At 38.1% G+C, this 26,467-nt stretch overlaps 1 long non-coding RNA gene across 1 annotated transcript; it reads left to right on the plus strand.

Annotated features, from left to right (window-relative positions):
* Positions 1-16,999: 16,999 nt before the first annotated feature.
* On the plus strand, positions 17,000-22,388 carry LOC109365956. Its single transcript, XR_004159044.1, has 4 exons — positions 17,000-17,072; positions 17,634-17,737; positions 21,420-21,467; positions 21,985-22,388. It is a non-coding gene; the product is annotated as an uncharacterized LOC109365956 (long non-coding RNA).
* Positions 22,389-26,467: the final 4,079 nt, after the last annotated feature.

Here is a 26,467-nt window from a genome sequence, read left to right on the forward strand (position 1 = left end):
TTCAGAACACTCTCTCAGTTATGATTACAGTGAGAATCTTCCTGTCTGATGTGTCCGCAATTACTTGCTGTTTGCAAGTGTTTGACAGAATCACTTAAAAGGAACAGGAATTATTGTGAAGTAAGTGCTGATACATGTTGGATTTTATATATATATTCACTTTCCCTATATATCCATTCTCTTTATGTATATATATATATATATATATATGTTTGCATGGATACACAAGCACATAGAGATATTAGAAATAAAACAAGTATATGTTCCCATAAGACTGAAGGAAGATTTTATATTGGTGCAATCTCTGCACGAGCTTGCAAGAACAGTGAAATCCTGATTCTTCTATGTTAAACACAGGCAAGTACTTTCTTTTTAATTGAAATCTGAAAAGATAACTGTCTGAGTTCTCTTGCATTTCTTTTTCTCAGTATCATTTTCTTGTGGTGAAGGACATTTGTTTCTAAAAGGACGTTTGAGTTTTTGCTGAAATTAATCCAACTGGATTCTGTCTAATTAGAAGGAATGTACATGTTTTCATTTCTGTCTACATCTCTGGAATTACTTCAAAAACACTGCCATTTACATCAGTGAAACTCCTTTGTTAATAACTGTATGCAGCCCATAATACCAGTGGCAAAAGTGAAGGTCCTCCAAATATCATGAGCTTCTGCTATGTATTTCTTCTGCATGCCATGACATCACAGAGCAATTTGAGTGAGAGGACGTGTGGGTGTCACCAGGGCCAGCTTCCAAGCTAGATGCAAATTAGAGCTCAGGGCCTTTGGGCCATGTGTAGATGAAGAGGCCTTGCCCAGTGCAGCTCCATCCAGGTGGCTTCATGGTGCTCACTGTTTAGAAACAAGAGTACTTTGCTGTCATTTACTTAGCCCAAGTAAGCACTGTTAAGAAAATGAGTGACAAGTTAAAGAGGCAAAATTTCCAAGATTGCAGTGAAATCAAAAGTATACAAAAGTATAATCACTTAGATGTGTGAATTCACTTTAAATGCATTGAAAATAGGAAACGTTTTTAAGGCAGGCTACAGGTACACTTAATTACTTGGCAGTGAATCAAGAGGGTTATGTTTGCTGCATGTACTCCCCATTTTTCAGACTACAGCATTACTGTTCCTTCAGTTCTATAGACAGTCTCTCTCTTTGCATCTACCAATTTTTCTTAGGTATTACTACCAGTACTCAAAGTGTCAATGACCTTTCCTCTTCTGTGTTAATAATCTCTTCAGCAGTTTATTCCTGAGGATATGAACTTGAGCCTTCTTTATTCAGGGTGTTTATTTCTTCATCTCTGAGTGGTTCTGAGCCATGAAATGGGATTTCAGCTTGGCCAGGCCCTGAAAAAAAAAAAAAAAGAGCAAAGAAATGGTAGCATAAGCCAAGTGGCTTTGCCGTACCGACATAAACTGGTGTGTGATGTCAGTGGAAGGACTGGTAAGACAGAGAGTGAGATCCTCCCAGGTGGTGGGCAGCATTAGAGGTGCTGGATTTTGCAGGAAGATTTTAGAAATGCTAGAAGTTGTTGGTGTCACCCTATGTTTTAGACAATTGTCAGTCCAGCAAATGATGTGAGAGGTAAGGAGGAGAGACACTGGACAAAGTGTGTGTTAAAAGTGATATCAAGTACTATGCTATGACGAACAAGGGCATTGTGAGAAGTTACATGGTATGATCAGAGCAAGATAGTAGGAAAATTATTTGCTTCTTCCCAAAGTGAATCATTAAATACAATGTTTTGCTTTATCCTAAAATATTATTTGTTCTTTCTTTCCACTTGCCTTCTACTGTTCCAAGAAAAAAAGGTTGTGCATTAAAATTCAATATATTTTTATGTAAAGATCAGAAAATTGAGAAAATAATCTCAGCTATTTATCCAATGCACAGTTCTTAGGAAGATTTCTTCCCCAGAGCAGAGAAAAATTATTCCTCCCCTTTCATAGTCTCCTAAGGGTTTACTTTACCTGAAAGAAGCAATAGCACTTCCATTCCTTCCTGTTGATCAATGAGAAGCCTGGATCTGCAAAATTGGCAGTTACTTCCAGCTAACAGGAGCTTTGACAAAAGTCCAGACCATCTAGGATTAATTCACACAGTTTTAAGGAAGCAATTATTAACTAACACAGCATGCTGTATAAAAGGCTAGGAGCAGAGCCTGCAGTTGGCTTTAGAACTTTGGTTTAGGTGGTGGTTAGTATATACTTGAAATTTTGAGTGGCTTCTGTAACGGGGATTGAACTTCTTGTTTGCGTTTTGTATATATCTTTACTGAGATACAATGATAACATAAGGTGGCTATTTTGAAAGAGCTCTATAATAGCGTTGCTGACAATGATGTTCATTTCAAATTCTTTGATGGTACATACTATCAGGTTCTACAAGTTTCATTCTGAACACACCCCAGTTGAAGGTGTGTGAGGAGAAAAAAACATGACATGGTCTACAGAGAACCTATTACCATCATCATTCGCTACCTGGGAAAGCCAGTTCAGGGGATTTTTTGGGTCTGTTCACAAAATAGCCTACAGATTCATTTATTTGCATCTGTTCCAATACTACTTGGGAAGTGTTACTGCCAAATATGAAATGGTATTTGTGCATCCTTTGCATGAAGAATTGGTATAGGAATAATGGTTAGGTGTGAAAAGTGTGCGCATATTTCCTGACACAGACACTACAGGTTCTATCTTGGGCCATCCTTCCAGCAAAGCATACTCCAACATGCTAATCATAAAGTACGGCATTTCCACACAGATGAAAGATATGGGACAGATTCCTAAACTTGTTGGAATGTCCCAGACAAACAGTCTGTTCTGACAGTAAGACAATACAGCTTATTTTAAAAATATTTTTTAAAAAAGAAAAGCAGATAGATGTCAGACAGAAAGCAGTTGTGAAATGTTATTTACTATGAAATGACAGACTCCTTTCTACCTTGAGGTCTCCTCACAGCTCTGTCACAGGTGAGCAGCAGAGATCTACTGTTATTCCCAGCCCACTGTGTTGCCATGGCCTGTCTTTCCCCATGGCCCAGCTGCAGCCTACTGTAGGCACAGCTATCTCTGGTCAGGTAGACATGGCTCCCTGGGACTAAAGAGAGGCTGGGGCATGATGCTGTCAGTGTACATACAGCAGTCAGGCGCTGCAGCAGGGAAGTGTGATGTGGGGGCCAAAAGCAGGTCTGAGAAGTGACAAACTAGGGACTGAGCAGTTGGGAATAGAAAGAGTAGACATAAATCAGTAGATCCCAATAGGGCAGGTATCCACATAGCAGCTCTGCTAATTATTCTGGAGCTGGCCCTGAGGTATTTATTGATGTCTTTCCTGAACAGTGGGAAATGATTCATTTAACTTCACTTATAGTAGCCCCCAAATATTCTAGATCCTTGATAACTAACTCATGAGTTTAAAACTGCAGAGAAAGCTTAGTTCTTTTGCATTTAAGCAACTCCTGTTGAGAAGACATCCCCTTTGGCATGCAGGCACCAGCTGCTTTAACAACAAGCAGCCAGGGCAGAATCTGGACTTAAGGATACCAGCTTGTTAGATGCATTTCCCTCTTCATGTCACTCAGCATGACTTAAACCCTATTCAAAGAAGTTTTATTTTGTCCAAGTTTTGGGCTTGGCAGATTTTATTTTTCTTCCTTGGTACTCCTTTCATTGCTGCTGCTGTCCTGTGTATTCACAGCATTTGTTCAGTCCCAAAGTTGCCTATGCAACAACTCCATCCTGCAATGAGCTTCTGCACTTGCAAGAAGCAGAAAACTCACTTCTGCTTCTGGCCTGCATCCTAATTAATAGAAAGTATCCATTTGTTCTGACTCCTCTGCACTGTAAGCCTTTCCTCTCATGAGGCTGTCCCTGGCACAGGAACCCTGGATATTGCTGCTTACAAACAACAGAAGGAACAGAAGATGGTCCACTCTGAACGAGGTCTTCACCAGGTGTAAGAAATAAATAGGAAACTTATTCCCTTGAAATGATGAGAGCTTTACCTATGAAAGCAAAACTGGTGATGGGAGATATAGGTGCTCAAAAGTGCTAAGCTCTGTTTCTTAGTTAACAAAAAGAAAAAGACATAAAAATAAGAGGACATTTATTATCTTTCTCTGTTTTAATGATTATTCACAAAGAAAAAGTGAGGGGAAAAAAGAGAGAAAACAAATTTTTAGACTCTCTTCTGCTATGTTTGTAGGTTGCTGTTTAAACTGACAGATAAAAGTGTTCAAACTTAATTTTTTCAAAGCTGGTCAAGGATATCTGAAATCCAGTACAGAATAAGAAGCAAAGAACTTAGGAAAAAAAATGGTAGATTTCAAAGGCAATGCTTTAAATTTGCACCTTGCAAGGTCCCTGGTATCTCAGAATTTAGGACAGAGCTCTTCTCCCCTGAATTCCCACTGATCCCATACATAACCCTAAGCCTTTCGTTTTCTCACCAAAAAGTATAGGAATGTATTGTTGAGCAGAGCTGTGGTGTCAGTTTCAGCCACAGCACAACACTGTTACTTAATGTGTGTTAAATAAAGATGGTTTTCTCTGTTTGGATAAATTCCAAAGATACTCAAATCACTAAGTCTTTTAACCCAATTATTCTTTTAAAGTTCAATTAGTTATATTCTGACCTTTCCACAAATACAATTTGCTTAAGGAAAGAATGTACAGCACTTTGCCTGACAGATTGAAAACTTCCCAGAGTTCTGAGGTGATAAGGATGCTATGAAACTAAAATAGGTATCCAGAGAACTACTTGTCTGCAAATTCGTGGAGAGGAAGTATGAAAAAAAAAAAGTTGTAGATATTATTTATGCTCACATCAAACATTCTGTTAGTATAAAGATCATTCTCAGGCCATATTCATGCTCTCTACTCCAAATTCTATCAGAAATAATAAGCTTCCAGCGTACTGTGCTTGAGAGCCTCTATCAGCATGGTGAGTTAGAAGTGCAGTCACTTTCTTAAAGATCTTCTCTGTTTTTTTTTAATCTTTTGTGATGTGGAATAGCCTTCATGCAGATGAAAATCTGGCTTCTAGCATAGAACAGTCAGATCAAATTCTGTCTTGTCAGCCCAGTTGTGTACAATTAAAAGTTGTTGTGAAAATCTCTGGAGATTCCAAGGTCAAAGGCAAGGAAATAAGTTGATAAGTAGCATACAAGGAAGAAAATAAATACTTTGTGGTTGAATTTGTTTTAATTTGCTACTTTGAGATCCCTCTTTTTGTCCTCTGTTTTGCTCTCCCAGCAACATTTATTCCTTACGGAATTGCTCTGCTTAATTCTTGAATAATTTTGCAATTCTACCGTAGGTTTTACTGGCTCTTTCTGTCAAACCAGTGAAGTTAGCCACCATTGGTCCCATCTACAGCTGCATTACTTTCTTCTAATAACTGTTTTAGAATAGGGATAGATTCATAACTGAGGGCACCACCAGAACCTACTGGGAGTTGCTAGCACACACTGCCTTCTGGATATTTATAAACTAAAAATCCCACGTACCCAAATCATAGCATTTCACTACATTTGCTGGGGTTAATGTGGTGTGATGTGAAAATTAAAATTAGACAATCAGTTTCTCCTGTTTAATATTTAGAAGAAAAACTGAAAGTACTTCAGGGTAACACTTCAGTAAGCAGGAAGTAATTTGGTTAATTCCCTTTTGGGTATGCTAATCACCTGATATTTTTCTTTCACACTTTGTTCTCATCCTCTTTGATCTCCTCTCACTCCTGTTCCACTTGCTGAAGAGCAAAAGCACCCTTGAGCCGAAAAGCCAGACTTTTCACATGGAAGATTGTACCAAGCAGCCAATTAGAAAATACTTTATTTTGCTAACTTTCTGCTAATTAGTAACTCTGGTAGTCAGCTGGGTTTTGATTGCCTAAGTCATTTCTCTGATAGATACAATATATAAATCTTTAAAAAAACAAACAAACAAAAAAAAAAAAACAGGCTTTAATACAGAAAGTGATTGTCTGCATTTTCAGCACCTTTCTGTTAACAACTATTTAACCATTCTGCTATACTTTTATGTTCTTGTTATTTGCTCTGTGCAATCAACTGAACGTAAAGAAATGTATAATGAATATAAATACATATAACAAGAGTGAGAAACAAATCTGTAGTTATTATATCCATTATATTCATCACCATGAGCACAACAATATCATCAGTTCATGAATGCTACAGATTTTACGGTTCCATCAGTGTTTTATGTAATTTGTCTTCCTTTGTAATTTACATTTTTAAGATTTAAGTTTCTATATTTTTCTTTTCCAAGATGATCTGACAGTTCTAATCAGAGAAGGGTTACTTTCGGTATTGATAAGAGAATCTCCCATAAAACATAGTTTGTAGGTATTTGTGCCCAGGACTATCAAAGAAGTTTAAGTATTTCACCAGGATAAGATATGTGGCAGAACACTTGCATTATGTCATCAAAATGTTTACAGGTTGGGCATGGCAGAGATCTTTCATAAAATTACACAAGAGTTTTCCTTTTATGTCTGAATGAGAAATTATCAGGGACTTTTTGGAAAGGTTATTGTCAGTGATGTTCTTTCTGCTAGTTTGTATTATTACTGAATAGTAATGTATCATTACTTAATAGTCCATTCATCTATATTATAAATACAATCTTCTCTATTGCTACCTGAGTATTACAGCTTCTCTCATTCCTATACACAGCAGCATTTATTATCTTTTATCTTGTTCTTTTATGCATTATCCAATTTTCCAATAGATCCTAATAGCTATAAAATATCTCCCCACAATTTTACACTGGAATAATTAAAACACATAGATAATTTTAGTGTATTTTACGGCTAAAACAGTAATTTCTGGTCCATTCTGTGTTTTTTTTATGCCCATAGTTAACATCGAGATTTAAAACCTTATTTTCTTGACTCTTGGCTTTGTGTATCTCAGATTTTGCACTATTATTAGTAATAAATGTGCCTTCCCTTTTCAAACTAATTTGTAACTGAAACAAATGACCAAAAACATATTTATCTTTGGAGTTCACTTGAATCTTGCAGAAAGATGAGGGGTGGTATCTCAAAAAACAGAAGTGAAAAATGTTCTCACTTCTAATATGCTTTATGAAAGTACACTTTTTTTCAGCTGTGCAAAAGAGAGTCAGTGTACCATTTTGTTATCCTTCACTCGCAACTGTGAGGTCTGTGACTGTCATCTGAAAAGAGTAAAATGATGCTCCCTCTCATTGCAGCACCTTTGTTCATTTGTCTGAGAGATGTCAAAGGAGCAAAGTGGGGCAGTATGACGGCACGGCTCCACCAAGGCACAAGAGGGGTTGGCTTCAGATGCTATGGAAGTGACAGTTTGCTTCTGCAGGGTTGACTATCCATCATGGGGCATCACCTCGGAAGACACACTCTTTTCCTCAGTCATTCCTGGGGCAATGCCACCACAGTGGCATTGAAGAGGAACTCAGAACTTCAGGCAGGCAGAATAGAATCTTGAAAGCCTACCAACTCACACCCTCCAAAAAAACCAACAAACCTTATTTAGTACAAAATTAGCTCCTGTTTTCCTTCTCCTCTGAAATATTTTTTATGTTATCAGCTCTAACATCTTCACACTAGCCATGTTCAGGCTTGTTGGAATAGTGGTTGTTATTCTGCTCAGATTTCCCATCAATGGATTAAAAAAAAAAAAGAAAAAGAAACACAGTTATATTATTTAGGACACAGGGAGAGAAGAGGATAGAAAGATGTGACTGACAGCTTGCCCAGCTTTTATTGTTGCATTTGTAAACCTCAGCTACCCCACTCTTAGTGGATCATAACAGAGACATCTCTGAAGCGATTACTGTAGAAATTATATCTTCAAGGCCACTTCATTTTTCAGAAGACCCACCATCTGAACAGTGGAAATGATCCAGCATGCTCCCAAACTCACACTGGTGCTTTAAATTGCAGCTGTAGGCCTGTTTTCTTCATATTTCTTGATCTGTCATGGCACATGCCACAATAGGCATGTGGCAGATTAGAAATACAGGCAATGATACAGGCAAAAAATGTAAAACACAGTGGACCTTCTTTAGAGACCATATAAATATTTATTTCTGCTAATATTGAGGATTTTCTGAAATAAAAGCAATGGAGACATCAAATTTGTGAGGAAAAACGGTCTGCTTTGAGTCTGGAGTAAATGACTGATATATTTTGCCAATGGAAAGCATCCTTATTTTCTAAAAGCAGCATGTAGCATGTCTACAGGCTACTTTTTCTCTATTTCTTTATAATCTATATGCTTACCCATCCCATCATCTATAGTCCCCTTTCCTGTAGTGTCAAATTCTAACCCAAATATTAATGTTTGTGTCTCTTATGAGAAATCAAATTAGTATTACTGTCAAAGGGAAACACAGCTTAAGTTCCAGCAACCAGATGACAGAAGGACTCACTCTGCATATAATATGTATAGACACTACAAGAGCAAGAACAATGAAAATTCAGCAGCTCTGTTTTGAAAAGGTTATGTTTTCATTGGTGTGCTTGTCATTTCTCTTGCTTATCACTTACATTCATGAATGACGATAGATCAAGGAAAAATGACTTTCAGTTCTAATTTGAGCTTCAAAGCCTCAGGGGCAGGTAAACATGGCTGTATGTTGGAGAAAGCAAACAGATAGTGTGGTGGTAATTAACAGAAAAACTTTCTGATATTGTAATGGTTTTTGGGCAAGAAAGAGTTCCTTACAACTGAGTCAATCAAAATGGAACTACTGTATGCTCTTTTGCAGCCCATCAAAATGAATGTACAAAATAATATGGCGTGTACTAGTGCATTTTATTTGGCATTAAGTCAGTACCTTAAAGTACTGCTTTGGTGGTGTTCTGAAACTTTCTCTTCTGAGAAAAAAAATTATATTTATAATTGCTCCAATTACTAACTGCTTTTTGTTTCCACAAATTGCCATTCTCTATGTTTCCTTCTGCTTTCTCCTGACCTTCATCAAATGTACAGGTGGTCATAGGACCCACGTCCTCAGCGTGTGGAACTGACTTTTCTCCACTAATGCCTGTGAAATATACCCAAGGGGCTGCTAGGGTCTTTGCGTTGTTTTAACTCAAGTTTGGACTCTGCTGAAATTCCTTTGTCCTAGATTCCATGCCTCTCCTTAGCTGTTTTGGTCCCCTGCTTTTCCAGCCAGACAGTCAATAGTAAAAGCAAGGGCTGGCACAGTTTTAGATTGATCTCATTATAAACTTTTCTGTATTCTTTACTCACACACAGTTCAAACACCCATTGACAGGCAACAAGTTTCCTGCTGCCACTTTCAGCTTCACCCTTTTACTCTAAAGTGCTGCTCTTTTTCTCTTAGTATGACTTTTGCTGATCCCAGCAGGTGTTTGGCTAATGCACCTTTGTCTTGCTTAAAATAGTCAGTTCTCAGTGCTTTTCAAGTCAATAATCAGGCCAGCTGCTGCGACTTCTTCCCTGGAGATGAACTCCTTTTAGCTAAGAGCGCTGCTGCTGTCCTCTGGTGCCTACTATGCATGTTCTGCTGGTGAGCAAACATGGGCCAAGCCTTAACATCACTTTGGTCATGTCTCTCTTCACAGATGCTCCCAGTATGTGGCATGAGCTGCTGCCCACACCACTTCCCTTTGACCTCCATGAACACAGATCTCATGTTGGTGCTCTGGGCTCCCTGTCACATATGCAGGATTCAGGCACTATCTGCCCCTTCCCCTGTGTCTGTCTGGAGAAAAACATCCCTTTGTCCCATAGATGTGGACTGCAGGGCACTGTGTGTGTGGTTTTTCCCCCTCAGATACTAGGTGCAGGCTTTATTGCCGTTCCTCCCTATAATAACAAGGTACTGAAGACAGCAGAATTAAACTCTTACAGGATTTCATTTATTTTGCAATTTGCTTAAAAACATATTTTAAATACGTATGCATTCTGCAGGCATGGCTGTGTTTCTCAGATCACAGTGTTACACATTTGCAGTTCAGCTGCTCTTCCAGAGCTAATTGAAAACCATGATGCCTGTTAGAGCTAACCATTGTCAGGAATAAGGATGGCTCTGACTTGTTTCCACTCCACTGGCAGCTGCTTCTTGTAGATACAATATGAAGCTCTGATTAAACCACATTTCTGGAGTTCAAGCTCTGCTGAGTGTTTTAGTAGTTCTATTTCTCACTCAGACTATTTCCATAGTTCATTTTACTTACGGTACCTGGCGTAATTTGCTAACCGATAGAATCAGAGGACTGATGGAGTTCTGCCTCATTAGGTGCCTGGAGCCTGTGGCAGGCATGTCCATGCCCACTGCAGGAGCCTGGGGACCCCACACCACCCCTTCCACAATGCCAGCACAGCAGTTCATGCGGCCACACAATTACCTGAATGGTCCCAAATGAAAAATAATCTGGCAAAAGAAAATGGGTTTATTTCCAGCTGGATCAGTACCCTGAGCCTGTTCTTTTTTCCATACCCCTCCATTTTTCTGTTCTAGAAAACTGTGGGCTAGTGCAGGGACAAGAAACCATGAGAGGGACCTGCTTGAGAAAGGATTTCCTCCAAACGAATCCCTGTGGATCCAGAGGTCTCAGGGGCTGAGCTCTACCTGCTCTGAAGCACTACAGAATATTAGAGATAGTTACCATCATACTGTCTTGTGCTATGGCCTCTTCCCTACAGGAAAGAGCACTCAGTGGGGAGCTCTCACAATGAATAACTGAAATACTGAAGGTCTTGAATTTGATGAGAGACAGAGTAGGGGGCATGCATGGGGACACATGCGCCAAGATTTTTGTGGCTGTGATTAAGCTTGCTAGCAGATCCTCAGGACCACACATTTTGAAGGTTTCATTTCCAGCATGTAACTTATAGCTCCTACCAAGTATCTTGGAAGTGCTTTATGGAAATTGTGTAAATTTGCCTATTTCATAGTATTTTTTTCTGTGGAACAGGCATAATCAGGGTTTATATTCCTCGTGAAAAGGCAGGGATAGTATTTTAAAAATAGGTATGTCAGCACAAAACTAGTTCATGTTTATGCCTATGACTATGGCATTTTTAACTTTCAGAAACTCTACATGAGACAAGTACAACTGCTGAAAAAGCAATGAATCACTCAACCTGAACTTTAACACCCATTCAACATCTAATTAGTTGAATTAGAACCACTTTGTGAGAGAGTCAATCAATTCTCTAGCTTTAGCTGCCCCAATAGTTCCGAAATTTGATGATGTTATCATTACTTTAGAGGAGACAGTTAGCATTTTAATAAGTGCATTTTCACTCAGCACTTTAACTCCAAACCAAGAACTACTGTAAGTTAAAATATTATCTGCAAAATGCAGATTCTCTCGAGCCAGTAACGTGTCCACATTTGAAAACTTTTTTGGTAGAGCATTCCTATTACAAGAATCAAAAGAATTACTATGAACTGGAGCTTCATGAGGTGCAAAATGGGAAGGTAATTAGCAGGACAGAGTCTGAACTGAAGTATGCAACTCAAAATGAATTGTTTAAATTTGCAATTCACATATGAATAAACGATGAGATGAAAAGTACCACCACAAGGTTTAAACTAGACTTGAAATACAATCCAGATGAATAGTATGCTACCAGTTTCCTCCAAGTTAAGCAAATGCATTTGATGGTTCACAGGAGTACTGTCAAAGCAAGGATGAAGATTTCTGTAAAGTCTGAGGCACATTAAAAAGAAGAATATGCACACATACAGAAAAGCTTCAATTGGCTTCAGTTCTTCATTATTCATACTATTTTCTTGAGAAGGGAAGAAGGGTCTCTCGTAGCTCTAAAATTGCTTGATTTGATTTCTGATCCCTTTGTCTTACTAAGAAATGATAGGTGAGCTGCTGGCTCCCTCTTTTTACTGTAAGACTTTAAGAAACAGCTCAGGAGATGACTCCTCCTGGGAAGCCATAAGATTTTATGTTGGAAAATGTCCTGTGATGCAAGTCATTTCTGAGATTCTGGATTAGCTGACTTTGAGTAGACTGCCTTTATACTGAGGGAAAGACATGACTCTCATGAGGCATTTGGTGCAATACCAGTATCCTTTGAACTTCAATGGGTGGCAGGAAGGGTAGCTCCCAAGGCCTACCCCTTCTCCCTTAGCTGGCACTGTCCCTCTCTAAGATAAAATCATGGAATCAGAGTTCTTTGAGTTGGAGGGGACCCTTAAAGGTAATCTAGTCCAACTCCTCTGCAGTGATCTGGGACACTGAGAGCTAGATGAGATAGGCTGATTGCCTTCCAGATTGACTTCACCTTTTATCTTCCTTTCAAACCTTAACGTATTTCTTCTGTTTTCTTGAGCAATATGATATAGCTCAAAAACACTTGCAAGCTTCTTCACAGCACTGTCAAGCCCTTCTAGAACAAAGACACCACTGAGAATTTTACTTCTAAAATTTAAAGTTTCAGAAAAACTGATTGGATGAAAATAAAGATTTAAATGTTGCATGCATGTTGCATTGCCAGCATGCAGTGGCAATACTCATTCCTGCTGTAACAAACACTGGCTGCTGTGCCAGACCAACACCATTTGCTGGCTGGATAGTTGCAGTGTTCTGTCTTCTTTTTTGGGCTTAATTTTGGAGTATGACAATACCCTTGTATATGATAGCATTGCATAATAGTCTCCACCACATTCATTTCAATCAAACTGCCTCTCTGGAATTTTGTTTTCTGGACATCTCTCTAATTTTCAGAGCTTCTAGAAAACAGAACAACCAACCATTTCCCAAAGGTGATAACTATTATCATACAACACCATCGTTTTCACCTTTACAGTATTCCTATTTATTTTAAGAGTTTGTTGGTTCAGGGTTATGTCAGACACTAGGAGAGGAAGGGGAAGATAAATAAGAAATACGGGAATGTGACAGGCCATCGCAGAGGAGGACTGGAATGGGGAGCAGCAGTTCTCAGTTGCTGCCTGTAGAGTGGAAGGTCGAGACAGGATTCAGTGCAAATGTGTTTTGGTTGCTGTTAGGAAAATTATTGCAGCAAAGAAGGCCTCCTTCTTCCTGTTGCAAAACTGGGGAATTCAAGAGACCAAAATATAGTGGAAAATGGTTAGGAAGATTTGCACGGAAATTTGAGCAAATAAAACAATTAGGTCATGCAGCCAGCATAAAAGCAGAGCAGCCAGACAGAGGTTGTAGCTTTTGCCAAGCTTTAGAGTGTAATAGTATTCTCTTAATTGACACAAAGGTATCATTAGATATGGTTAATTAGTTAACTTAATTACATTTTTGCTTACGCATCCTGGAAGAGTTAATATTTCCTCAGATGTAAGGCCCAAACCTAATACAGTTCCATTACCATCTCCATTCATGAAAATGGCACACTGTGTCTTTGATGTAATTAGCTTTACAATATCTCCATGCAGGAAGCAAAAAAACTTTTATTTCTATTTTCATTTGTCAAATGGAATCTAAGCAATTTTTAGAAATTTTATGTCTACAAGATGTGGGCTGGTATCTATGGCCTAAGATAAAGCCAGCAATCTACTGAAGAATAAATGTTTGGATCCAGGACTCTGGATTTTTAAATAACTCCCCTAACTCCTGACCCATGACTGCATTTTCTAGTGCTTCTGCAAAAAATTGTAAGATCCAATAAGTCACTATATGGTAATACACCATTGATTCTTGCCCTCTCTTATGTTGAGCAGCTGCACCCACCCTTATTCTTCCTGTGTGTCCTATTGCCTCTCAACATCAGGGTCTACCAGGTACTTTATACCAAATAAAGCAGCATCCTGAGAATCTAGGGGAGAAACATGAAAATTAGTGTTGAAGCCATAAAAAAAATAAAAAATGTAGAGCTGCTTCTCTATGCAAAATTAGTGTTTCAGTCACAACCCTGAGCAAAACCACGCATTTAGATCTAATTTTGTATACAAAGTTTTCACTTCCCCTCTTAGAAAGTATCAGCTGATATCAGCACAATGACCCTGCACATGCAAAGTTCTAGCTTATGTGGACTGAGACCTCATAGTAAAAATATGCCAGTCTCTGGAGAGGAATGAGGACAGCAAATCATGGATGTAGTTCAGCAAAAAAATCTAATTCTCTGTGTTAGGCATCTTTATGAATTGTGCTTCACTCAGCTTAATGCATTTGTCCTTCACATTCATGGACACAACTTTTTTAAAGAGGAAGACAGAAAGAGAATAAATGAAAAAGAATTTGAAAGGCACTCGAACAGATAATCTGTTTTCTCTATTCGTGTAGGTTTGAGTCTTAGAAGAAAATAACATGACGGACATAAGTTAATTTCCTTTCCATTCTCTTTCCATTAAAGATTATGAAGTAGTGAATTATAAACCAGCCAATTTATAGTAGACTAAAATCACTTTTCATGCAGAGAATAATAATTTTGTTGAATAGTTTACTGTTTGAAAAGATTTAGATGTAATCCTGGAGGAAACACTTGTAGTTAAAGGTATGAGCAAAAGCAATTAACGTGACAGTTTTTTACTCCTTTTTGACATTCCAGTCTCTTCAGGACGCTTACATGCCCTGACAGCCAGTCAGAGAAGTCAATGGGCAAGATACAGAGCTTGTAAAAATTAATGCAGAGGACAGTAGGACTGATTCAGTTTAAAATTGCTGGATACCATGGCCCAGGATCTCCTACAAATTTCCCATATTCCCTTTTCTTCGTCTATTTATAAACACCTTAGCTTTGTTTCTGAAGAGCTTTCCTTGTGTGCCTTCAGCAACACCAGGTCTGCCTCCTTTTGGGAGGAGATACCGGGGAGTCTGGACCAGGTGCTGCCTGAATACAATCAACTACCCAAGTTAGGGGCTGATGGCCACCTCAGTAGCATGCTACTGAGTAACATAACCTCAAGAGGGGATATATCAGTCCTACAATATATCTAAATTCAGGATCCCCAGGAGTGAGGTGTGAAACAGTCACACTCAGGTGTCGCTCTGCCCTTGTTCCATGTCTGGAGCCCTTGAGGGGATGTGGTGCCCATTTGCCCACTTTGACTTTGTAAAATATGAAATGCTGTGCTGCCTGATCAAACTGAAAAGCTCCTTACAATGTTGAATGGGCAGCCCCTTCTTGAATCACCCCCTATCCCCATCACAAATCCCAGACAACCTCACTTTGTTCTGACTTAAATTTCCTTCAGGTCCCTCTACTGGGCGCACATCTCCCTCCCAAAAAGTTAGGTAGCTTGTTGCTCTGTCCTAGACTTTTAAATAGTTGATGTATAGAAAAATTGGACTGTATGGACTTCAGTCTTTAATGTGTAAGTATATATTGGAGCTAGAATGAAACAGAGCCTGCAGTGAAAGAGGAAGCTGTATTTTATCAGGGTGAGCTTGGGAGACTTACAGACTCCAGAAATTAGTGTTATAAACTTGCCAGCAGGTGATGTGTAGCTGAAGAATAATCCCAGCACTACCTGTTGTTTCCTTTGGATGAAACATTAAAGAAGAATGGACATTAGCTATGCATGAGATGCATTAAAACTATATGTTTAAATAACACCCATCCACTGTATTTTCTTATTTTGTTTAAAGTCACTTTTTTCCAGTGTGGAAATTTATAGTCAATGAACAAGCATTTTCTTCCTGTTTCTTATATTTCAAAGCTTGCATTGTGAGCACCTTAGACGAAAGCAGATTTTACATCCTTGTAGCAGGACTGAAACATTGAAAGGGCAAAATATGAAAAATAATGGAGAATATTTCACTTCTAGGCTTGATTCAAATCTCAAAATGAGGTGATTTCATTGTGATCTCCTTTCTCTCATCCCCCCATATAACTCCATGTCATTCTACTAATTCTCCCAGGAGTATCTGAGCCAGATGAACAGCCCACAGAAACAAATGGAAAGATTTCTTTTTCTTACAGAAAAAAATTCAATTTATGCAAACTCATCTGAAAAGAGCAAATTTCAAAATACTGTAAGTTTTCTGTGCAATTTTTGATGTTTATCACACTAAATAAACAGAAAGCTTTGTCCCCCTTAACAGCAACAAAAGTAATTTAATGGAGGAGAGATGATGTTTCTATAGCTTTTAGCTGGAATATGCTTTAAAATGCACACCAATACAAGTGAGGATTTTTTGCAAGAGGGTTCCCATGAGATACATTAGATCTAGTTTATACCTTTTCATTTATCTGTTTTGCTATCGCTTTAAAATTATTAGTAAGGAGACCTCTGTACCCTCATAAAAATTAAAATTAAATTTAGAAAAAATAATAACTATTAATAATAAACCAAAACAACTAACAATTTTTTTATTTGAGGAAATATTTCTAATCAAGCATTTGAAAAGTTATAGATCTTCAGAGAGAAAAATCAACCTCCATAATAAAACATAAAAGAAACAAATGCAATTGCTTTAGGCTTTTTTATCATTTTGAGAATTATGGTATCAAGACTATGGATGATTGCTGTCTGGTGAAGAAACTGACCTCTGACAATTGCTGTAAATAAACAACGTTGCTTGAATTAACATTAGGACTGCAACTTAGAGAAGTGAGAAAAGGAATGGACCTTTCATTTTGTGACACCTACACCTACAGCAGTTTTGGTGAGTTATGATCCATTTCCTTCTCAGTATCAATACAACAACATACATGTGGAACATGTGAAGGCTGCTCCAAAAGTAATGCCTCCATTTTTGTTCTATTATTTGCTCACAACATCTGAGGTGGGTGTTGGTTGTACGACAGTAGAGGCTGAACTTTCCCACCAATATCCCATTACAATTTCTTGCACCCATTAACATGATGTTTGCTGAATGTTTCTGGAGACCAAAAAGTGGATGTGAGCACAGTAAGGTGCTGAGTGGTGCTGTATGGGAACTGTTGAGTCACAGCCTGAACCACTGATTGATCACCTGAGGAAAGGACTGAGTTAGCCGTGGAAGCACAGGTGAAGACAATTCAGAAGGGGTGGAGGCTGGCTGCACCCCCTCCTAGACCCCATTTAAGGGCTGACTGCCACAGGGGAAGGATCTTTTTCTGGAGATTCCTCCTCTGAAGTATTTCCTGTGAACCTAGATCTGCAGCTATAGGTGAGTATTCCTTCCCTGTTTGTTTCTTTTCCCATTTTTACCACAATAATTTTTCCAGCTATAATAGGTGCATTTCAGCAGTGACTACAGCAACAGTGGGTCATCTCTGCTTGTGCAGATTTTTATGAGTGGGGCATGCTGGCTCTTGTTTATTGCTGGCACAAATGCACGGCTCCTGGTGGTGAGTGTGCTGTAGCTGAGAATTTGCTCTATTAAATAGTGTTATTGTTCTCTTTGTTCTTTTGTAGTTTCCATGAAAATAAAAAGGAAGCATTACTTTTGGAGCAACCTGTGTATTTGCTGTGATCTAGTAAGCTTTCATACACAAATCAGAGCCATGTAGAACTGTAGAGAGTAACTCAGGCTGATGGCTGTCTCAAGGTTTGCCCTGCAGAAAACATAAATACCTCATGTCTATCTATCATTTACAGTCATACTAAGGACTCTAGTTGTGTAGAGCAAGGATGAAAGGACATCTCTTGTTGTTGTTGCCAGAGCAGATTCAAGACACTTCTAGTGTAAATGAGAACCAAACTCATCTGTCTTAAATTTTTTTCTCAGCTGGACAACCACAGAAGTGATTGGCACTTAGCTGTATCTGTCAAGAGCCACTCTGAAAGCTGACAGCTATGCGCTAACAGATGTCGCACAACTGCTAACAACAGGTAAATCAGACTAGGGCCACTTGTCTGGAGATGCTTGTCAGTCTATTTCTATTCTGGAGTGCACAATTGATGTGGAAAGAGAGGAAAAATAGTAGTAGCTTGGTTCTTAAAGGAAAAAGCACTGATCTGAAATGAATACAAAAAATGTATTCTTAGGTTTTCTCCTTCATTGAAAATTTTTCACAAACAACTGTCATCTTGCAACTGTAGAGAAAGGGAAATTACTTCTACATGCATTCTGTCTTTCATGGATGAGGTAATGTTTCTTATATGAACCAGGCTATGAGCAACCTGGTCTAGTGGGAAGTGTCCCTACCTAAAGCAGGGCTGTTGGAACCAGCTGATCTTCAAGGTCCCTTCCAACCGAAACCATTCTAAGATTCTATGATCTCTGTTACCCCCAGACACTTTGGGAGGTATTACAATCTGTTGCAGACTGACTTTAATCTACAATCATCCCTAGAGGACGAGAATGACAAATGAGTGTACATAGTAACGCGCCAACTTGATTTCAGCCAGTATAGTGCCAGTGTTAATGGTAATGTATATTGAAGACATTAGAAACACTCTCTAATGTTTAGTTGTGTTCAGAAATGAAATATTGAGGAACCTGTTGATCTTGTGTTAAAGGGACATTGTGTCCAAGAATGTTTGGTGAATTAAAATGTCTTTAAGCCTTCTTGATACAACCTATCAAAAGCTTGCTTTTCTATAAACAGTCATCCTGTTTTATGATGATACTTCCATGTACTGTCAGAACAAATGTTGGAAGCATAAGTTCTACTGTTGTCTGCTTGAAGCTGTCAGGAGTGTATTTCTGGAGAGATTCAAACATCAATCGTGGGTATTTGTTGGGAATAGTAGAAAAGCACAAAGCAAAATTAAGGGATTCATTCACAATTTGGGTAGTGAAAGAAATAATAAACTCTTGTCATCAACTGCATTTTCTCACTCCATTCTCTTATCCAGGAATGTGTAAAATCCTCCCTTGAGTCCTGTTTCAGAGTTTGTGTTTCTTATTGTGATTTTTAAATGTATATGATCTACAGTCAGCAGAATCATTCTACCCTTAATAACTTAGGTGCTAGGACAGCCATTCCCATCTACTGAGAAAATAACTGTTCATAGGAGACTTCCAAGAGCTATCAGTTGTTGAAAGGTTTTTTGCTCTATTCAGTGTTATCAATTCTGTTTGAATCAGCTTTTCTGATGTTTTTCTCATCTACTCTACACATCTTCCCCAAACTTTTTTTTTCCTGCAGCATTTAATGGTGGAAAGTTCTTCCAAAGATCTTGGAAGAACATATGCTAAACTCTGTGGACTCTTTATGCATCTTATCTCACAGGTGTTAGGCAATGTTTAATTGGAGGAAGACTGTAGATTTGGATATTTGAAAAGATGTTACATTGTTAACTCTACGAAGCAGTGTGGTTTTGCAGTTTGGAAACAGGTTTTCAAGGAGTTGCAACAATATGGACCCATAGAAAAATAAGACCAGAAAGATTCCTTGAAAAAATTGATGCTTCTTCCTTTTAAATTTTTGGGCATATGTAAATCACCTAAATTCTATTGTGATTTTTATTGTCATAAATATCCTATACTAAACTGCTGCCCTGTAAGTCACAGACTGTGCTGTTATTTCAGTGTAAATCTGAACCTTGTTCTGTCAGAAATTCACAAACTAAAAATAAGTGGACTTTCAAGCCTGAGATCTAGAGAAGCATGTCTTTGGGAGTCCTCTAGCTAGCACTGCATTTTATTAAAATTATCAGAACAAATTCACCCTCGGTTTAGGTCAGCTGAAGTCAGCAGCACTGCACCAGAGAGAACTTGGCTCAGTGGAATTAAGCAAAAGGTATTATTTAGTCCATATTGTATGTGGTACAGCAGAAAGCTTTTCAGTCTTTCAAATACTTTTAAATCTTGCTTGGTAAACATCTTTGCCATTTCATTCTGTCATAAATGTAGGCTTTATTTTTTTTTTTTCTTGTGCTGATTAATTAAACTAAATTCCGCCTATTGCTTAAGTTATGCATCTGTAACATGAATAGTTAGAAATGCTAACAGCCCAAGATGCTTACTTGGCACTTGATATCTCAGAACCAACCAAGGAATATGTGATACAAGATCTAATGAGATCACTTACTCCTAGTTTTATTTGATCTCAAAAACAAGTCCAATGCTTCAATTGACTGATAAATCAGGTGGTTTTCTATGGGTAATTAATATTTGTGGCTTTGCTCAGACTCTCCCAGGTATTTCCCATTTACCAAACTTTGGTTTGCCTAGTGAAATAATCTGAGTTCAGAACTGCAGTTAGCACAGAATAAGACTTCCCAAATCTCTGTAGTGTGAATATCATGTCCTGGTCACAAATTGTTTTAAGCTCTGGATTTTCTCTGAGTGCTCATGACCACTTAGTAATTTCATCAAGCTAGTTACAGAGGCAGGGAAATCCTCATGCCCAATTTTTAATGACCTTAAATCTTTTCATGTAAAGCCTTACTTTGAAGAGCAGTTTCCTACAATCCCTCATATCTCACAGGATCAGCAGGTGAAGTAGGAAGAATGTATTTGATGTATACCATCAAAATCATGAAAACACAAAGCTCCCCCGGTCATGCTGCAGTGCTATAAAAGAGACATTGTTTGAGCTCAGGGCTGGAAATGTTCATCCTCGCAATATGAAATCTATTTTGCATTTCCCAGGTAGCCCTAATGCCCCTGAGAAATATAGCTTTACTCCTGCAAAGCAAGCCTTCTAATAATAGTATAGCCAACAGTGGATTTTCAGCTGCAATAAATCATCTTACCTTCTTCCATTTAAGTTAAGTTATGCCTAATTAGAGTACAGCAATGCACCTGTGTCACCATCCCTGGCACCAGTCTGTCTCACCTGTTCCCTCATTTCTCCTGTGAGTTTCTGAACTGTCTTGATGAACTGTCTCAATGGTCTTTCCTGTAAGACCCAATGTATCATGTTTCCACTGATGATTCTTCAGTAGCATCCATCCTTCCTTTCCAATCTCAGAAGCATTGCATCAGCACTTTTACTAGTCACAGAGTACAGGCTGCCTACTCTCCAGCATAGGTGAGGATCAAACAGATCATGCACAACCCTGGCTTATGGTAGGTGTTGCTGCAACCCAAAAGCAACCTATTGCACCTGAGGTAAGGTATGATGTTTGTGAAATGCCTTTGCAACTAAATTTTCCCTGCTGCTCGCAATTTGTTGGTGATTCTGCATCTAAGATACAATGTTTTCAAAGGACACCATTATGTAAGGTCAGTGCCCTAACATGTTTACCACAGGAATAGGATGGACACTTGAACTCAGATGTTTCAACCTGGGACTTCGTTTTAATCAATAAAGGAAGCCTGCTATAAATCATAGAATGAATTGGTTTGGAAGGGACCTCAAAGATCATCTAGTTCCAACCCCTCCGCTGTAGGCAGGGCTGTCAGCTTCTTGGTCAGACTGCCCAGAAACCCTTCAAGCCTGGCCTTGAGTACCTCCAAAGATGAGATATCCACAGCTTTTCAGGGCAGGCTGTTCCAGCGCCTCTCTGACAAAGATCCACGTAAAACATAAAGTTAGGGAAGCAGTTGCAGTATTTTTGAATTAAATTAACAAGAGTAAGAAATGTAACTACAAATAGAGCTGCTGCTTCTGCTTTCCAGATGGACAAGGAGATGAGGAAGGAAGAAGATATAGTACACTGTTAAAATGTGAGTATTAATAATGTTCACTAAATGAAGAGCGGGGGGGAGAATGACAAAGAATATTCATTCATTATTTGGATTCATTAAAAACATTGAATTTCTACAACCTGTTACTAATCATTCTTAAGTGATTCTTTAACATTTCATTAGTAACATAACACTGCTTAACCTTTTACTGACCAAAAATTGGTATTTGAACAAAATGGGTTCGGGCTACACTCTATCTTTTCCCATAAGACAATATCTGGGCCAAAATACAGATTTTTGGGGAATGAAAAATATTATCTGATCCTAATATTTTTGTAAAATCAAAACAAACAGAAATAATTCTACATCCACTCTAAAAATAAACTACCAAATTCATTTGTGACAAAAGGAGAAAATATTGGGTATGATATGTATATTATAACGTCAGTTAAGCAAAACAGTTAACAAATTGTGTTCCTCATGAGATTTTCTTTGTTGTCCTCTTGTTAAATGTTTAAACGCTTGCCTCTATCTAAGCATTTGTTTCTCATTTTAGTACTCACACAAAAAGTTACTCCTTCTGATGCCCCCTAAGGGCAGGTGTAGCAGAAATGCAAGTCACAGCCTGAAACAGTGATGATTGAGCACCTGGTGGGAAGGCAGGGCCAGCCCAGCCCTTCCCAAACCTCATTTAAGGGCTGGCAGTGGAGGTTGAGAGTATCTTTCTGCAGATCCCTGCCTACCAGAGGCCTTTCAAAGGTAAAGTGTTTTTCTTCCTTTGTTTCTGTGTCCCAGCTGCTGCACCTGGGGTTATTCTCATTTGTTGCAGCCTGGGATTGTGCCACCTTGCAACTATTGCTATACTTTCCATCACATTATAGCATTACAACAGGTTTATCAAAATTACTTATGTGAATTGTATTGCAGTTGGTTTTGCAACTTTCAGAGGAAATGCACAAGCTTATTAGTTCATTAGGATGAGATTCAAAATAATATAATGTAAACTGCCAAAAACCTAGAAATCTAGCCTGAATCAGTTATCATATTCTCAAGCACAACAAGTTTTCCCACCAGTAGAAGTAGCCAAGATCCTAGAGATAGGTGAAATATTTTTCCTTCTGGAAAAATCTTTTTTCTCTCTCCATCGACTATAAAGTATGTCTAACTTAGTCTGGAAAATTAAAATGGTGAAGGCATATGCCATACTTGAAAGATCAAGGAGAAATTGTGAGGCTCATGACTGAAGCTACTGTACAGTAGCTATTCCAATCCCAGTAATTTGGTGTTTCAGGTTAAGAAAAAAGTGCTTCACTTAATGTTATTTCAAAACTAATATTAGGTAATGAAATCAGACATCTTGTGACTAAAATTGAAAGTGAGACAATGTAGTTTAAGAATAAAAGTATAATGAAATGCAGGTCAAATATCTTATCAACTTTAATTTGAATAGTCTTTTATTAGGTGCAACACTGTTGCCCAAATTTACATTGCTATATTCAACTTGTCTGCTTCCAGACACTGTGGAATTTTCTTTAACCTCCAATTGCATTCAATAAAAGAGAAGATTTCTGGCAGTGGTATTTTTGACTGGTTGGTAAAGTGAATTCTGCTTCTTTCTCTCTCCAAAGACTTATTTGCTTGTCTCTTATCAGTTTTTATCTATTCTCCAACTGCAAGAGGAATTATTTTTAAAATGCCTACATGGTCAAACTCAGCATTTAGTTGATATTCTAAGACCCTAGAGAAAACGTTAGCATTCTAGCACTGCAAGGTGTTCAAGCATTCATGTCACAAAGGGTCATAATTCTACTGTCCAGTGTACTGTCACTTATGATAAATATAAATTTATAATATTCTGGTCAGTGCTGTTTTTGTGTTAGTTGAAGACCAATAGGATTACATGGGGCAATTTTCTGATCCATGCATATAAACCAAGATCCTGATGTTGTCTTTGCCATTATATTCCTAAAGGTTGATGCAAACTCAAAATTGCAACATGGTTGAGGATTGTTGTAAAGAAGCAGAAAAGAAAAAGTATAATTATTTCAGAAACTCCTAAAATTGTTTAGCTGTCATGAGGTATTGAATCTTTTTTCCCCCCACTCTTTATCATATTCAGAGACATATTAGTTTAATATATTTCTCTCTCTAGATAGATTCTCTCCCTATTTAGGGTATGGCGATGTATTTGTATTGAGATGTATTTGTATTAAATTTGGATAGTTAGTGGACCAGAATTTCCAATAATTACAGTGTTTAGATTTATTTGCTATGTTAACCAAAATGTTTCACTTGATTGTATCTTGGCATAGGAATGTAAAAAAGTAAAAACACCCCAGCAGAAAGCAATGTTTCTTAGGTTTCATATGAATTATTGCACATAGTTATAACTTTGACAAAGAATTGAATCTTAAGGCAATACTTAAACTTACTTCAGTGATTTCTAATGCAGGGGAAAAGTTAATAATGGTACTAATGAAAGTCTACAATACTTACCTTGCTATTTGTGAAGCAACTTGAAAACACCAGGCCAAAAAAAAGAACTTCAGAACGCAAACAGTAGATTTACATATGTAGAAGAAAACTTGACATTTTTCAACCCTTTCAAGCATGTTCATCTGTCTCTAGCTATAGAGCATCAAATAATCCTACTGAAATAGTTAGGAAGACTCTTACAGAGTAGTTTTGGGAAACAGTGAAGAACAAATTCACAGAAAAGTTAAAGTCTTTCAGAAGAACTATTTGCATACCTCAACTTAAGTAACGTATGCTTACCTTAAGTCTGAATTTGGAGTCTGGTTTGGTGAATGGACTGCACAATAGCTAAATATCTTTGAATACCCTGACAGAAACGCTTATGACAATTGAGGGGTTTCATGACAAACTGTTTTTGAAAGAAAGTCAAAGCAACAAAAGAGAACTGTGCTTTCTTGAGGTATTTTTGCTGCGATAGGACAAAGAACTACTCAGCATGTAAAAAATGAAGACTAGTTAAAAAAAATAATTGGAATGAAGATGTGTTATCTGAAATCCTCTGTGAGCAGCTGTGCTCTGGGACCCTGCTAACATTTTCTAGCCTTTTGTTCTGACTAAAGTTCAGACTTTAAGTGTTGCCTTTGTGGATAAGCATACGCTATGCTTCATTTCACTTGAATTTCAGGCTGGGACCATAAAATAATACAAAACTCTTATCCTTGAGATGTTAGTTCACTTTATCAAAATAACATCATGTTTCCAATAAATCCCAGCATTACCTAGTAATACAAGCTTCAGATTCCGGTATTTTTCTTCATGTTGACTTCATTTATAAGTATTGTTTTTTTGCCTTGGAGTCAAGGAAAATAAGATGGTAATTGACCTTGGTGACTGACCTTTGGAGCCAGATATATCCAACTGCAGCAGAACTAATGTAATTCTTTGCCTCTTGAACTTTCTGAGAATGCCTTAATATGCATCATTCTGCCTGGTGCACTTTCTGTATCATCTATTTTCTGTTTGTTTGGGCTTTTTTTATTCATTTGTTTGAGCTGGTTATTCTAGAAGCCCTACATTCTATTTTTTTTCCCATATCACCCACCCATATGACCGCCTATGCATGTTCTCTGTGCAGATTTTGAAACAACTTTTGCTTCCATTAATTTCACCTCACTTATTGTTTGTCCTAAACAATGTGTTTCTAACACATTGTCCTTTGAAGTTTATTAGAGATGTCAGCAAATTCCTTGTTACCATTGACCGTTTGATTTATATTCCATTTTGACTTTCAGTAGTGTTTCTAACCTAAGCATAATTTGAAGTCTTTTCTGCTGCTACTGTACATTCCTTTTTCCAGTTGCCTCCAAGCTGTACGGCATACACTCTAATTTCAATTTCTCTCCTTTTTGTCTTTGCATCATCACTAAACTTGATCTCCCATCGACATTTCACAAATTTAGAGGAAATACTTTAAGTATATCCCAATGTTAATGTATATGTATGTAAATGTGTACACATCTTAGTGTTAAGAAAGGAGAAGCCTTTAGATAGGAATAACTAAAAACATATTTAGATGCCAAAGCCCTTACTCCTATTTCTCGTAGTGTGTTAGTTAGAGAGCATTATAAGAGACCAGTAAGACCTTCAAAATGGAACTTTTTTCCTGAAGTGGAAAACAACCCAGAGATCCCAACACCCATCTACTGCCTTGCATAGTCTGGTCAAGAAGCACTGATACCTAGTGAAGCAGATAGTATGAGAGGCCAACTGGTACTCAAAGTGGTCATCTCACCATCACAGTATCTGATTTACTTATTTACTTTCACCATAACCCCTCATTCTCTAGCGTTTCCTCATTACAGTTAAAGCTCATGATCCTTGGGATACAGTTTCATTGCTGCTTTTCTGGGCAATGCACAATGTACATTAAGATCCAGACTGACATCTCCAGCATTTTACCCTGCTTGCCTCCCCACCAGCTTTATTCTACCTGCTGTCCAGAACTGCAGGTGTCACTGCTGCTGAGTTCCACTCCTGCCTAGAGCTGGACAGTTTTAAGGAAGGTGCACCATAGTGGGGCATGCACTGCATGTTGCAGCATCACTCAGTTGGGTGACCCTTGCTGTATTGATAATCTGAACATACTGATAATCTGAATATACAACTTCAGATCATTCTTTCTAGTAACAATCTCATCAAGCACAGAACAACAGGAGAAAGTCAGCAAGAGCAATGTGAATTGTCATTCTTAAGCATCTCACATCTACCTAAGAAAATCTTACACTCTGTCGTTCCAGACAGACTGCTGAACACAAAAAGCCTGTTATTGGAGTGTTAATGCATGGGTATTACTGAGCTCTCTATGACACACTGTAATACTCAAGGTGTCAGACATGATCTGGCTCCCTATTACTTAACCACTGCAACCAAGGAGAGAAGGCAGACTCTCATTAAAGATGCCCAACTCTTTCCCATAGCAGTATCTGCTTAAAACAAAATAGTTAGCCTTTAAATTCCCTAGAAAGTTTATGAGTTTGTCAGGAGAAGAACAGGCTGGAAAATTA

This window comes from Meleagris gallopavo, chromosome 2 (assembly GCF_000146605.3).
Source record: "Meleagris gallopavo isolate NT-WF06-2002-E0010 breed Aviagen turkey brand Nicholas breeding stock chromosome 2, Turkey_5.1, whole genome shotgun sequence".
NCBI lineage: Eukaryota > Metazoa > Chordata > Aves > Galliformes > Phasianidae > Meleagris > Meleagris gallopavo.